At 39.2% G+C, this 13,149-nt stretch overlaps 1 protein-coding gene and 1 non-coding gene across 2 annotated transcripts in view; one reads left to right on the forward strand and one right to left on the reverse strand.

The window, feature by feature from the left end:
• LOC121444458 (E3 ubiquitin-protein ligase Midline-1) overlaps positions 1–13,149 on the forward strand; it is a 370,913-nt gene that overhangs the window by 25,969 nt on the left and 331,795 nt on the right. The gene's annotated exons all lie outside the window — the stretch shown is intronic.
• On the reverse strand, positions 10,225–10,432 carry LOC121444484. Its single transcript, XR_005973786.1, has one exon. It is a non-coding gene; the product is annotated as a small nucleolar RNA U3 (small nucleolar RNA).

The raw sequence follows: 13,149 nt of genomic DNA on the forward strand, positions 1-13,149 counted from the left end.
CCAGCTATTGTAAACCACTTCCTCCATTGAGGCTTATCTTAGTCATGTCTCTGTGTTAGAGACAGTGAACAAAAGCACCTAGAGGAGGAAAGGATTTATTTGACTTATATATTCCAAGTCACTGTCCATTGAGGGAGGGGGCAGGGCAGGAACCTGGAGACAAGAACTGAATCAGAAGTCTTGAAAGAGTGCTGCTTACTGGCTTGCTCTCCATGAATTTGACTTGCTTTCTTATGCAACACAGAGCTATCTACTTAGAGGCAGCATAGTCCTCAAGTAGGCTGGGTCCTCTCACATCAATCATTAAGAAACTACCCAACAGATTTGTGTGTCAGGCTTCCTCAGACCATCAAAAATCAAATCATGACACGGAGACTTACTATTATATATAAATTGTTGGCCTTAGCTTATGCCTATCCCACTAGCTCTTATAGTTTAAACCAACCTGGTTTTCTTCATTTATGTTATGCCTCAGGGCTTTTTGCCTTTTTTTCATTCTGTATGTCCTCTGTAAATGGAGACTGCAGTTTTGTTTCCCAGACACCCAGACATGAATAATCACTCAGAAACTATATTAATTGCAACACTGTTTGGCCAATGGCTCAGGCATATTTCTAGCTATCTCTTACATCTTAAAGTAACCCATTTCTATGAGTCTATGTATTGCCATGTAGCCCTGGAATTACCTCCTTTTCTACATGTCTATTTCCTCAGTGGCTGGCTGGCATCTGACCTGACTTCACCATCTTTTTCTCTGCATCTCTGCTCAGAGTTCACACCTGGCTTTACTCTACTAAGTCATTGTCCAAAACAGCTTTATTCATTAGCCAATAAAAGCAACACATATACAGAAGGACATTCCACATCATTTCTCCTTCTCTGTCTAAATAAAAAGGAAGGTTTAAACTTTAACGTAGTAAAATTATATATAACATGGGGCTGGAGAGATGGCTCAGTGGTTAAGAGCATTGCCTGCTCTTCCAAAGGTCCTGAGTTCAATTCCCAGCAACCACATGGTGGCTCACAACCATCTGTAAAGAGGTCTGGCGCCCTCTTCTGGCCTTCAGGCATACAGACAGAATATTGTATACATAATAAATAAATAAATAAATAAATAAAATTATATATAACAAAAGAGTTACTAAGCAAAAATTACAGTTAAAATATTTTTAACTGTTTGTATTTGACAAAATTAAAGAAAATATTTCATCATCTATTTTATTTTGTGAGTCTAAAGTTTTACATTTAATTTATCTTTTATCACAATTAAGGAAAACGATATCTGTCTTTAACTCCATCAAAAACCCTAGAAGGATATAGTTGTAACATGGAGGGTCCTGTTTGTTGTTGGGGTTTTTGTCCTGCCTGGTACCCCACAACTGTTTAGCCCCAAAGAAAATGAAACGTAGGTCTCCATAAATTATAAACTGATTGGCCCATTAGCTCTAGCCTCTCACTGGCTAACTCTCACATCTTGATTAACCCATTTTTCTGATCAATATTAGCCATGTGGCTCAGTACCTTTTTCAGTGGGGCAGATCACATCCTGCTGCTTTGGTGGTCTGGGTAGGAGTGGGAGGAATCAACTTCCTCCTTCCCAGAATTCTCCTGTTTTCATTGCATCATTTCTACTTCCTGTCTGGTTTTCCCACCTGTACTTCCTGCCTGGCCAATCAGCGTTTATTTAAAACATGATTGACAGAATACAGACAATTCTCCCACACCACTTCCCCCTCTTTTTTAAAAAAAAGAAAACAAAGGAAAATATCCATAGTACATTTTTTGGGAATGTGGGCGTAGTATTCCAGGCTACTTCCAGCTGGTTGGGGGTGCTGATAATCTTATGGAGACTTAAGAAAATTTAGAGTTATGATCAAGTCCTGACTAAAGTATCCTGTGAGTCTTGATCATCTCAGGCAGCAGACTTGAACCTCTTCTGGATGAAGAATTTAGACATCTGGGCCATCTATTTCTGCCAGAGATTTTTCAGGTAGTCTTCCTTGATCAAAGTTGATTTTTCTAAACTCTAAATAAATCCATAGCCTCTCATTTTCTGTGGAAACAAAAGCAAAATCTCTTCTCCAAAGTAACGTACCTTTTGACTTCAATTTTGAAGGCAAGGCACTTTTAAAATACCTATCTTGAATTAATTCTGCAGCATTTATAAGCAAATATCTTTTAGAAGCTGTTGCTCCTTCCTCAGCATTCAAACTATTCAAAGAGAGCATAATAACATACAGTATCCAGATTCTCTGTGTATTTTCCATCTTTACATGGCTTTATTTTAACCTCTATTTCTTTTATTTTTAATATTTTGCTTTTTGAGACAGGTTCTCTGTGTATCTTTGTCCTGGAACTCCCTCTGTAAACGAGGCTTTCCTTGAACTCACAGAGATCCGTCTGTCTCTGCCTCCCAGGCTACTCTTTTCTTTCTTTCTTTCTTTTTTTGAGAACTTTAATCTTTAGCCTGTATATATTTTTAACACACTGTAAACCATTTAGAGGTTTGCTTACTCTTTGAATTTCTCTTTACTGTATATCTCTCTTTTTCTGAACACATGCGTCTTTAATTTGCTGAGGAATATGGAGAAGTTTTTTTGCCACAGCTCTATGGTGTTTTAAGTTCCTTGCCAGGAAGTAAGTGGCAACATTGTGTCCATAGTTCTATAGTCTGGACCACCTGCTTGAAAGAGTCAGAGTTTTCCCTGGCAGGATGGCCCAGAAAGCAAGCATTTTAAAACAGTGCTGCTTTTTTCCTGCTATGACTGAAAACTGAAATGCTTTACTCTAGTCTTTCCCAAGCTTTCTCAGGCTTTCTGTGGGTGCAGTTATCCACGTAGGTGCCATTCTGTAACATGAACGGGGACTGCTTGTTGTTGGGGTTTTTGTCCTGCCCGGTACCCCACAACTGTTTAGCCCCAAAGAAAATCACACATAGGTCTCTGTAAATTATAAGCTGATCGGCCCATTAGCTCTAGCCTCTCACTGGCTAACTCTCACATCTTGATTAACCCATTTTTCTGATCTATGTTAGCCATGTGGCTCAGTATCTTTTTCAGTGGGGCAGATCACATCCTGCTGCTTTGGTGGTCTGGGCAGGAGTGGGAGGAATCAACTTCCTCCTTCCCAGAATTCTCCTGTTTTCATTGCATCATTTCTACTTCCTGTCTGGTTTTCCCACCTATACTTCCTGTCTGGCCAATCAGCATTTATTTAAAACATGATTGACAGAATACAGACAATTCTCCCACACCATATAGTATTACCTAAGTCAAATGCAAGTCCATTATAAACACTTCTAGAACTGACAGAGACATCTTGGTGCCTGGACAGTTCAACTTTGGGGTATCCATCTTTAGCCTACAGGTCCATAGTATCTGGAAGACTTTTACATGAAGCAGAAAATTTGAAAGACTCTTTTACCTTTATGGGCAGTTTGCTAGTCAATTTTTTGTGTGTCCTGTAGAATGTCTGTCAGACTCTTTTATGAAGCGGGGACCCTGAAAGACTGTCTCATCTTTTTTCCTTTTTTTTTTTTTGGCAAGTTTAGCAGTCATTTTTGTGTGGGTCCTGCATATCCGGTTCATACAGCAAACCACCAAGCAGTCCAGGCAAGAGCAGTTTCTTGCCAAAATGACTAGCCTTTTTAGAACTCAAAGCAGTTCAGTTCACAGCCCCAGCACGCGTAGAGCAGAAGCATACAGTGGTTTTCTATTGTGAGTGATCTCCAATAAACTTTGTTATATTTTATTATATGCTCTTGAGGACCTCATTTAATTATGCAACAGTCCTACTTTCACTGCTTCTTCCGTGCCTAGCTGGCTGGATCCTGTCTGTTTGGCTGGTGACTGCCTGGCTAGCTGGCCCCAGGCATCACCTTCCTTCTCTTCCTCATTAGCTTCTTCCTCCAACCTAGATTCTTTCTCCTATTTATTCTCTCCGCCCATCAACCCATCTAGCCTATTTCTCTACTACCTAGCTATTGGCTGTTCCGCTTTTTATTAGACCAATCATGTGCCTTATGAAAGTAAGGTAAAACAACAACACATCATGACATCATTAAATAAGTTAAACATAACCAAATGTGACATATCTTTGCCTAGTTAAAGTAATATTCCACAACATAAACGAAATGTAACACATTTTTACATAGTTAAAGTAATATCCACAGTATTTGCCTACACGCAATCTGATGGAGGCATTTTCTAAGACGAGGCTCCTCTTACCAAATAACTCTATATTTGTGTCCTCCTTCCACCCCTAAAACCCTAAGAAAACCAACGAGGAGGAGAATGCTCTATTTCCTAAAAGTTCTGCTATCTCCCCAAACAGCATTACAAACATGGATCAAATATCCAAACTCAAGAGTCAATGGCAGACTTTTCATATACAAATCAAAACAAAGGATTTAGGTTGTAACTCAGTAGCAGAGTCCGTGCCTAACATACCTGAGGTTCTGGGTTCAAGCTTCAAAAAAACTGCATTACTTTGACAGTCTTTGACTGTCTGCCTGTCTCTCTGTGTGTGATACAAGAAAATGGTTAAAGCAAGCAAAAATCAAATGACCCTGTGATACTGTGACTATGTCATAGAAGTGTGTTACACTGACCAACGTCATATATGATGTCAAATAGCCTATATTATTATGGACAGCTTTTAAAATGTACTATTTCAGTTATAATAAATTATGCCTGGGCAAATTGTAAAGTTTATGAAACCACTGAAGAAAAGCTTTTTCTAAATCCATGTCAGCTTTACAAGAGGAGGCCCAAGAAGATTTATGGTAGATTTCTTGTTCATTGTTTCTTACCACCTAGTGCCTCTTGGTGAACAAATATTTAGCCTCATTCCTTTTTGGGAAAACAGTGTACAGAGATTTTGTTGATGGCCTTTCCTGAGGAGAAGCAGATAAGACATTTTATGGTAGTAAGATTTAGACTTGGAGGATTTGCTCTTGGATTGTAACCAAGGCAAGAAAACGAGGCAGTTCTCCAACAACATGTGTTCTTTAGGTTGGCTTTATAGGTTGCTTGCTGATTAATGGACTTTGTGGAGTTGTAAACTCTCATAAGGCTGATACCAAGGCTAGTTCTGCTTTTTCAGTACACTGTCATTAAGGTTGGTTGTTTTAGCAAAAGACAGAGACAAATGACTTGTTTTTTCATTGGTTTCAAACTAAAACCAGCCCTCCATTTTCTTTCCAGAAAAGAATTCTTCATACAAATATTATGATCTTCAAATGTCTAATTTGAAACTTGGTTTAAAGTTGTTCTGCCCAATCCAAAAAATGCTCAGACTCAGAAGAGATTACTTATGACCACTGGTTGTTTTTATTAAAGGGTGTAATCTTGACATACAGTATTTAATGAGTGAATCAAATTGTGCAATAAATCTCAAGAACTCTTCCTATAAGAGTAATTCTAGCCACATGCGATTTCAGTACAATAAGGAACATTAAGCACAACTCACACACAATATGTTAGTTTTGATACTACTGTGTCCTGAACAGTGGTTTCAACCGAGGGTGTTTTTGCCTTATGATGGTCATTTTGGAATATCTGGAATCAGTTTTAGTTGTTCAAGCCTTGAGTACTGTTGGAATCTTATAAATAGAGACCAGAGATGCTGATAAACATCCTACCAGACACAAGTTAGCTTTCATAATAAAGATTTATCTGGTTCAAAATGTCAGTAGTTCTAAGGCGTAGAAATCCTGACCTAGAATCATGGCTGAGTCTAGAGAATGTACTCATGCTGAGGGGAGGAGGGAGGGGGGTGTTCATTGCCTCAGCATGAGTGTGAATTGAGAAAAGGTCAAGGGCTTGACATTTTTCACTTTTGAGTGTCTTAATGGAGCAATTGTTATTTCAAAGATTAAAGGGGGAAAACTAAGTAAAGGCTGAATTTATAATGAGGTCATGTCTCTTCTTGTTTCTTGATCTGCTTCCAAAGAAAAAGAGAAAGGAAATCACCCACAGACTGAAGTTACCACTTTTTAGTGCCTGGGTTAATTAAACAAGAATGGGTATTACTATCGGGGGAGAGTGATGTCTATATCTTAATTACAGATTTACCGAAATGCACAGAACTCTCTGGGCAGCAAGTTGGTTGCTCTGAGGTACTGGGACAAACTGTCATCTTAATCTATGATTTATAGGGTGTGTCACTTCAGTCACTCAGTTTAAGTTCCTTAGCTGTGTGCTTGCTGGCCCGTTTCTATGCGACGGTTGCTCTTGGGTTGGGAGCAGCTGCTTTCTCTTAAATGCCTATGCCTATGTTTTCTACATTTCTATGACAATGTGTTCACACCAATATAATTATGACTGCATTAGCACTTGCCCTGTAAAGCATATGATTCAGGGGTTTATGAGAAGGTAATAAAAACTCACATCAAGCTTAAACTTGTCTCTGGGTGGGGGTAGTTGTAAATGGTCATTGTTGGTTAGGGCCTTCTGAAGTTTGTGGTCATTAGTCCTATTTATGGATTATTTCTCTGCAGAGCCAAAACTATGTGCTGTGGGATTTAGGGCTTTAATCATTTAGCAAAACACAGAACCCTTGCCAAGTTTCATTGGCATTCATTAATTCTTTCGACAAATATTTGAGTGCTTAAAATGGGCCAGGGGCAGGTAAACAACCCCGAGTTCATGTTCTCATAGAGTGTATTTTACACAGGGAAAGGAAGCAAGAGGTTTAGGGAGAAAGAGGCCAAGGAGCAAGAAGAAATAGAAAGAAGAGAGAAGAAAGAAGAGTCTGGGGCAGGGAGAGAAAGAGGGAAGGAGGATATGGAGGAGTAAAAGGAAGAAGAGGAAGAAGAGGGAAGAGAAAGAAAGAATGAACGAATGAAGAGAAGAGAGGTGAAAATGGAAATGACACATGCCCAGAGCTTGACAAAGCATTTAAATAGGGTGATTTGTGGCTAGAAAAGTAGACAAAGATGGTATCTTTAGGAGGCTATGGGAAAGCAGTCTTTTCTGCCCAAGGCATTCCAGGCAGAAGCATCATTTGGCATAAACTGCCAAGGCTGTGTGGGTAGGCAGGGCCATGGGCTGGGGCAGGAAGGGCAAAGGCAGGATGTGGCAGATGTGATAGGGAGTGGAAGCAGGCCAACCAAGCCCTTCTAAACTAGGATTTGGGACTTGGCTTTTAAAACAGGGGAGGAACGTGGGCTGATCTGAGTTTGAAATAGATCCTTTTGATAGTTTTGGTTTGTAGAGGGAGCAGAGAGCCTAGTTGGAAAATCCAGATGGTGACATTATGAACATGTTTGCAGGGCTACCTGTGCAATCCCCTTCGAGGGGCGATCAAATCACTGAGCAATGTCCAGAGAGTGAGATTCAGGCTAACACTATTCTCTTACTGGAGTAAACTCCTGCAGGAAATCTATTAAACTAGAAAGGATTGAGGGGAAAAAAAAATAAAGCCTTTGTCAATTTGTTCACCTGTAAAATGGGCTTTATAATGCATGATTTTGCAGAATTGTCCTCAATTGATAACATATGAAAAGCTCTTAGTTCCAGGCATATCAGCTGTTAACTCATAAACACATCGACTACCACACAGACGTTGGAAGGCAAGGAATTTTCTTGTTAATCTTTTTATTTTACTTACCTATTCTTTGAGAATTTCATACATCTATTCAAAGCATGGTAATCATATCCAATTGCTCTCAAGACACAACTAAAATTCTTTTGTACTTTTCTTGAAAAACAGGGGACCACCCCAGAAGCAGAAATATTTTTTCTCTATTCTTGAGTTTTGACGTCTTCTTTTCCTACTCATTTCTGTTGTGTTTTCTTATTGCCTCCAATTGCTGTCTGGAAAGATGGCACCCATCTGAGCATATGCACTGCAGTGGATTTCAGAGTGAAGAAAGGCTTCTGCACGCTTTACAAGCTAATAAAAATAATGAGACAGCGAGGTGGAGGGAGGGAGGAGAGAGAGAGAGAGAGTTCTGCAGCCATCACCAATGCCTAATTAAAACATTTTCCTCACTCGAAAGTGAAATCCTGTAAGCACTAGCCCTTCCTCCCCATCTCCCCTTCTCCACAGCCTGTGGCAACCACTAATCTGCTTCCTGTTTCTCTGCGTTGGCCTCTTCTGGACTTTTTCTATCTGTGGAATCATAAACTATTTATCATTTCCTGGCCTGCTTCCTTCACTAGGCCTAATGTTTTCAAGGCTCATCCCTACTATAATTAGCTTCTTATTGCTGAGATAGATATCTATATATTTTGATCAAAATGGAAATCTTTTTGCACAGTAGTTATAGCAGATAGCAAATTATTCAAGTACATTTTCATAATAAAGAATTTGATAAAGTGTAAGAAAAATATGGCATAAGCTATAAGAAAAAAATTGATAATAAAAGTTCTGGAGTTTGTTGATGATTGCTCTTACCTTAGAATGGATCATAAATAGAATATTCTCCTTTTGATACTATTATGGCGCTGCCACAATTGGTCTACTTCTACTACCTCTTATCAAGCTGTCTTTCTGGTTTGTAGTTCACCCCCTACCCCCCACCCTTTCCTTTTCTGTAGTCTGTAACAAGCCTGGCAAACTACAGCCCATAGGCCAAATCTGGATTGAAGCATACTTTTGTAATCAAATTTTTATTGGGTTGTGGCCACACCCGTTCATTTACATATTATCTGAGGCTGTTTTTACTTACCATAATAATGTTGAATTGTGGCAAGGGAAATCATATGGTTCACAAAATCTAAGTTATTAATTATCTGGCCCCATATGTCCAAAAAGATTACTGACACCTAGTCTAATGAGTGAGCAAAGACAGGACCTCAGAATTTATTTGTATCTAATCAGAATAATTTGTGGTTTACTGTGAGTTCTCTGAGCTAGAGCAACTCATTCCCAACACCATGAAAATGATATAATTATTTGTAGAAATAATTTTACCTTTATATGAGGTTAAAAATATTTCAATGAAAAGTGGTGTTGGATTATTTCTAAATATTCCAGGCCTGTGAGTAAATGTGACTGCTACCTTGTGGATTACAAAGGTCACATAATAACCACATATACTCAACCCAGGGCTGCACACAAGTGTATCACACTTGACAATATGCATACTATGTGTGCTTTTCTGAACACAGGAATTTTTAAGTTCCCAGAAACTCCAGCCAAAAGCTTTGGAAACTGTCCGCTTTGATCAGCTTTTATCTAAATCTGGACTCACAGATTTAGAGTCCCGTAATAAAAGCCAGGCAATTTTCATGTCCTTGCCTCTTTACCTGCCAGTACCAACTGTACCATTTTATCTGAGCAGAGGCATTACCTCAAGGCAACCTATTTGCCTTACATGTGTCTTCCTTCTTGTCATACTTAAAGAGTTAATAGGGGGGGAAACAGAAAAGATTATCGTTAGAGCATCTTGTTTTCTGAACAAAATCGAAATATAATCTTACTTCCAAATGTGTTCCTGATAAAGCTCATCCCTTAATAGCACTTGTTTTCTTGACCCAGTTGTACCAATGGCTCATGTTTCTCATGTGCTCCATTCTCGCTATGCTTCCTTCTATCTTATCCAATAGTCTAAGAGCTTCCAAATGAAAACTACTCTTGTTTCTGTGCTCAGCAGAGTATAGTACAAATGAGGCAGTGAACAAAAGACAGTTGAATCACACATCCACAACCTGTTTTCACTCCAGTATACTCAACTTTAATGGCATACCTGTGTTTGCTAGTTCTCTACTGAGCATGATTATGATATAAGCTGAACCAAATCATTTTCTTGGAAATGTCAAGTATATATTTTTACAGTAGAGGAACAGAAGGAGCACATTTTGGTGACCCTGGCATGCACAAGCCCCACACGTTCATGGTCTGGAACTTCTGTTGCTCTCTTGGTTCTGACCAGACCTTTAGTTGTTTAAAAATTTTTATTTTTATTTCATACACATATTTTTTAAACCTTCAAGCATTCTCCTTCATGTGTGTTGTGTTTTTAATCTATAAATTCCCCATATTAGCACTGTTTATTTGTTTGCTTGTATTTAATACTGGGTCTTTCTATGTTATCCAGGCTGATGTGGAACTGACTTTGTAACCCAATTTCCATCCCTGCCTCAGCCGCCAGAGTGCTGGGACTCCGGGTGTGCACGACTGTGCCTGGTTAACACTGTTTTTTTTGTTTGTTTGTTTGTTTTGTTATTTGGTTTGTTTGGGGGTTGTTTTGTTTGCTTTTGTTTTTGGCTTTTCTTTTTCTTTTTTTCCCTCCCTTTCCCTCTCCCAAAGGGAGAGAAGAACGATCCTTAGTTGAAAGAGGCAGCTCCAGGAAAGTGGCACCTAGAACCGTCTTCACATTCAGGAGGGAATGCTATGTCTCCTCCTCATGGTCTCGGGTGCTCTACAAGTCAAGGAAACTTCGCCAGTAATGAATTATATAAATGATACCTGAAAGGATAGTTAGTGTTAACACTGGTGTTTTAAATTATGATTTATTTCATGAAGTGCTGTGGTTTTTTTTTTCCTACAGTGGTGATTATTTTCTAGCCTTTAATCAATGAATTTAATTGTTATTAGCAAATCAACCGTAGGTCCTGTGGGAGATATAAGATACTTTCAGATTAGGTGACAGGTATTAAAGTATCCAAATATGGATATTCATACATACATTTATTAAAAATTGTAAGATTTCAAAGAAAAATGATTGAGTGTTGTGGAGGAAATACCAGGAAGGGCAGGTGCTGTAGACTGAGGAGTACAAATGCCCAAATGCTGATTGGACAGAGAATTCATTTCACAAGGTAAAACAAAACAAAACAAAACAAAAACTGTGCTGGTAAAGGAGCTGTTTCTAGAGATGAGGCAGAATCAAGGGAACACAGGAAACATGCTCATTTGCTTGTGTGGTGGAGGGGAAGGGGAAGAGAATGTGCCAGTGAAAACTGGTGTGCTGGTGTGCTGGCAGGAGGTTGGACCTGGAGTGACACCCAAGAGAGGGAGTGAAAACACGTGGATGCTTGAAACCCTTGCAGCTCTTCTTGAGGCTTTCCAGTGCCTGAGCCCAACACAAGCCAGACAGATGGAGGGATAAAGTCACAGAGAGAGTTGCATGGGATTCAGGATACAGAGCAAGATGTAGGGCTAGACAATGGATAATGGAAGCAGATTGTGAAAAGAAGTGAGAGAAGACGGGGACAGCCTTTCCTGGGTGTGTTATTGAAGTGATGACATAACCGATAAAGGTTCACTGGTCACGAGAGGAACTTGCCAGTTAGATGGAGCAAACTATGTTAAGTCTTTGAGCTAAGAAAACTCTTAGGGAACATAGTAGCTAAAGAAGAGGGAATAAGGTTGGGGGGAAAAGGGCAGGCTTCAGGTCATGGATGCCTTGACCTTCTGAAGTTTGAATGTTAGTTTGAATGTTACTCCTAGTGCTGTGGCTGTCTGTTGAAAAAAATGAAGCATTCTCATTGAGGACTGCGGCAGTTGTGGGGGGGAGAAGATGAGAGGTTACAGTCAGGCATGGGGCAGAATAATGTGCAGATATTTCACTATAAAAGATAATCTTTTTTTCTCTCCATTCTTGACTGTGATGCGGTGTGACTAGCTATCTCAAGCTCTGAAATTTATGACTTTCTTGAAATGGTAGGCTGTAGCTTGAAACTCTAAGTTGAAATAAAGCGTTCCTGCCTTGTGTTTCTTTTGGTCAGAGGGTTTGATCCCAGCACCAGATAAAAAAACTAAGACAAAATGCAACTGGAAGGCCATGACAATAGTGCTGCCATGAGTTGAGAGCAGGGCAGCATTGCTTTGCCTTCTGTCACAAGTGCTAGTCCCTTTGACTCTTTCCTCCAAGACCTTGCTGTTCCCTGAAGCCAGAAATGATATGTCCTTCCCTTTAACCCCATGCTCTACACACACAATAAACAAAATAGCAGTGAATCAATACATATATGAAGAGCAAGTGAATGAACAAAGACTAGGCCTTAAATGTGATAGAATGTAAAGATGTGATTGGGAAACAAGGATATTTAAGTCTTCACTCCCTCTGATGCTTTCTCCATCTCAAGAAGAAATCACTAGAAAGAGTGTTGAGAGAAGTTAACTTGGGACCTCTCAGACTACAAGACTATTGCTGTACATATGGTTAATGTTGCCTATCAACTTGAAAGGGCCTAAACTCACTTAGGAAACAAGCCTCTGGGAATACCTGTGAGGAATTTTCTAGACTTAGTTAACTAAGGTAGGAAGACCCACCCCGAATACGGGTGGTATTGCTCCTACGGCTTTGGTCCTGGACTGCATTAAATGAGCTGAACACCAGCATTCAACCTTCTCTGCTTCTTAACTCTGGATGTAATGGGACCAACTATCCCATATCTTTCGGCCAGGACTTCCCCATGCTCAAACTGTCAGTCAAAGTAGACACCTCCTTTCTTAGGTTGCTTTTGTAATGTGTTCTGCAGCAACGAGAAAAGTCACTAAAACATATATAAAATTCAAGTATGAACACTAGATTTTGCAAATCCATTAACTATGTAGATTCTGTATCCAGATTCAGCTAGTCCGTTTATGTCATCTGGATCTCCTTTAGATGAAAGAACATTGCATCTAGCCCTCAGCTTTGGAACCAAGAATTTTAGTCTAATTGTAGCTTTGCTATAAACAGCCTGGGTGATACTAGCCAAGTGGCTTTAACAGGCTTAAGTTTCATTCTGTTCATCTGTGAAATGACAATGCTGATACCCATCTCACCACCAAATTGAAAACTGGAAAAATGTATGTAAAAGTGCAACTTTGAAGCTACAAATTATTACATAAGTCTTCATCATCATTTATTCGTATTAATCAGATAGTATAAATAAAGCCTGATTGATTTTTATTTCATGTTTCTTTAAAATATTTTTGATACATTTTATTTTTGAAATTGAAATGTAATTACATCATTTCCCTCTTCCCTTTCCTTCTCCTAACCATTTCCATTTAACGCCCTTGCTCGCTCTCAAATTCATGGCCTCTGTGTCTTTAATTGTTGTTACATATGTGTGTGTTTGTGTGTGCGTTTCTAAATATATAAGTGCAACTTGCTCAGTTGTTTAGTTTTACTTCTATGTAAATATTATCAGAGGCAACCACTTGGTATTAGATAACCAATTAGTATGTTTTTCCCTGGGCAAAACT

The sequence above is a fragment of the Microtus oregoni genome, unplaced genomic scaffold (genome assembly GCF_018167655.1).
Source record: "Microtus oregoni isolate MIOR12 unplaced genomic scaffold, Mior012 000127F_ref0000509, whole genome shotgun sequence".
NCBI lineage: Eukaryota > Metazoa > Chordata > Mammalia > Rodentia > Cricetidae > Microtus > Microtus oregoni.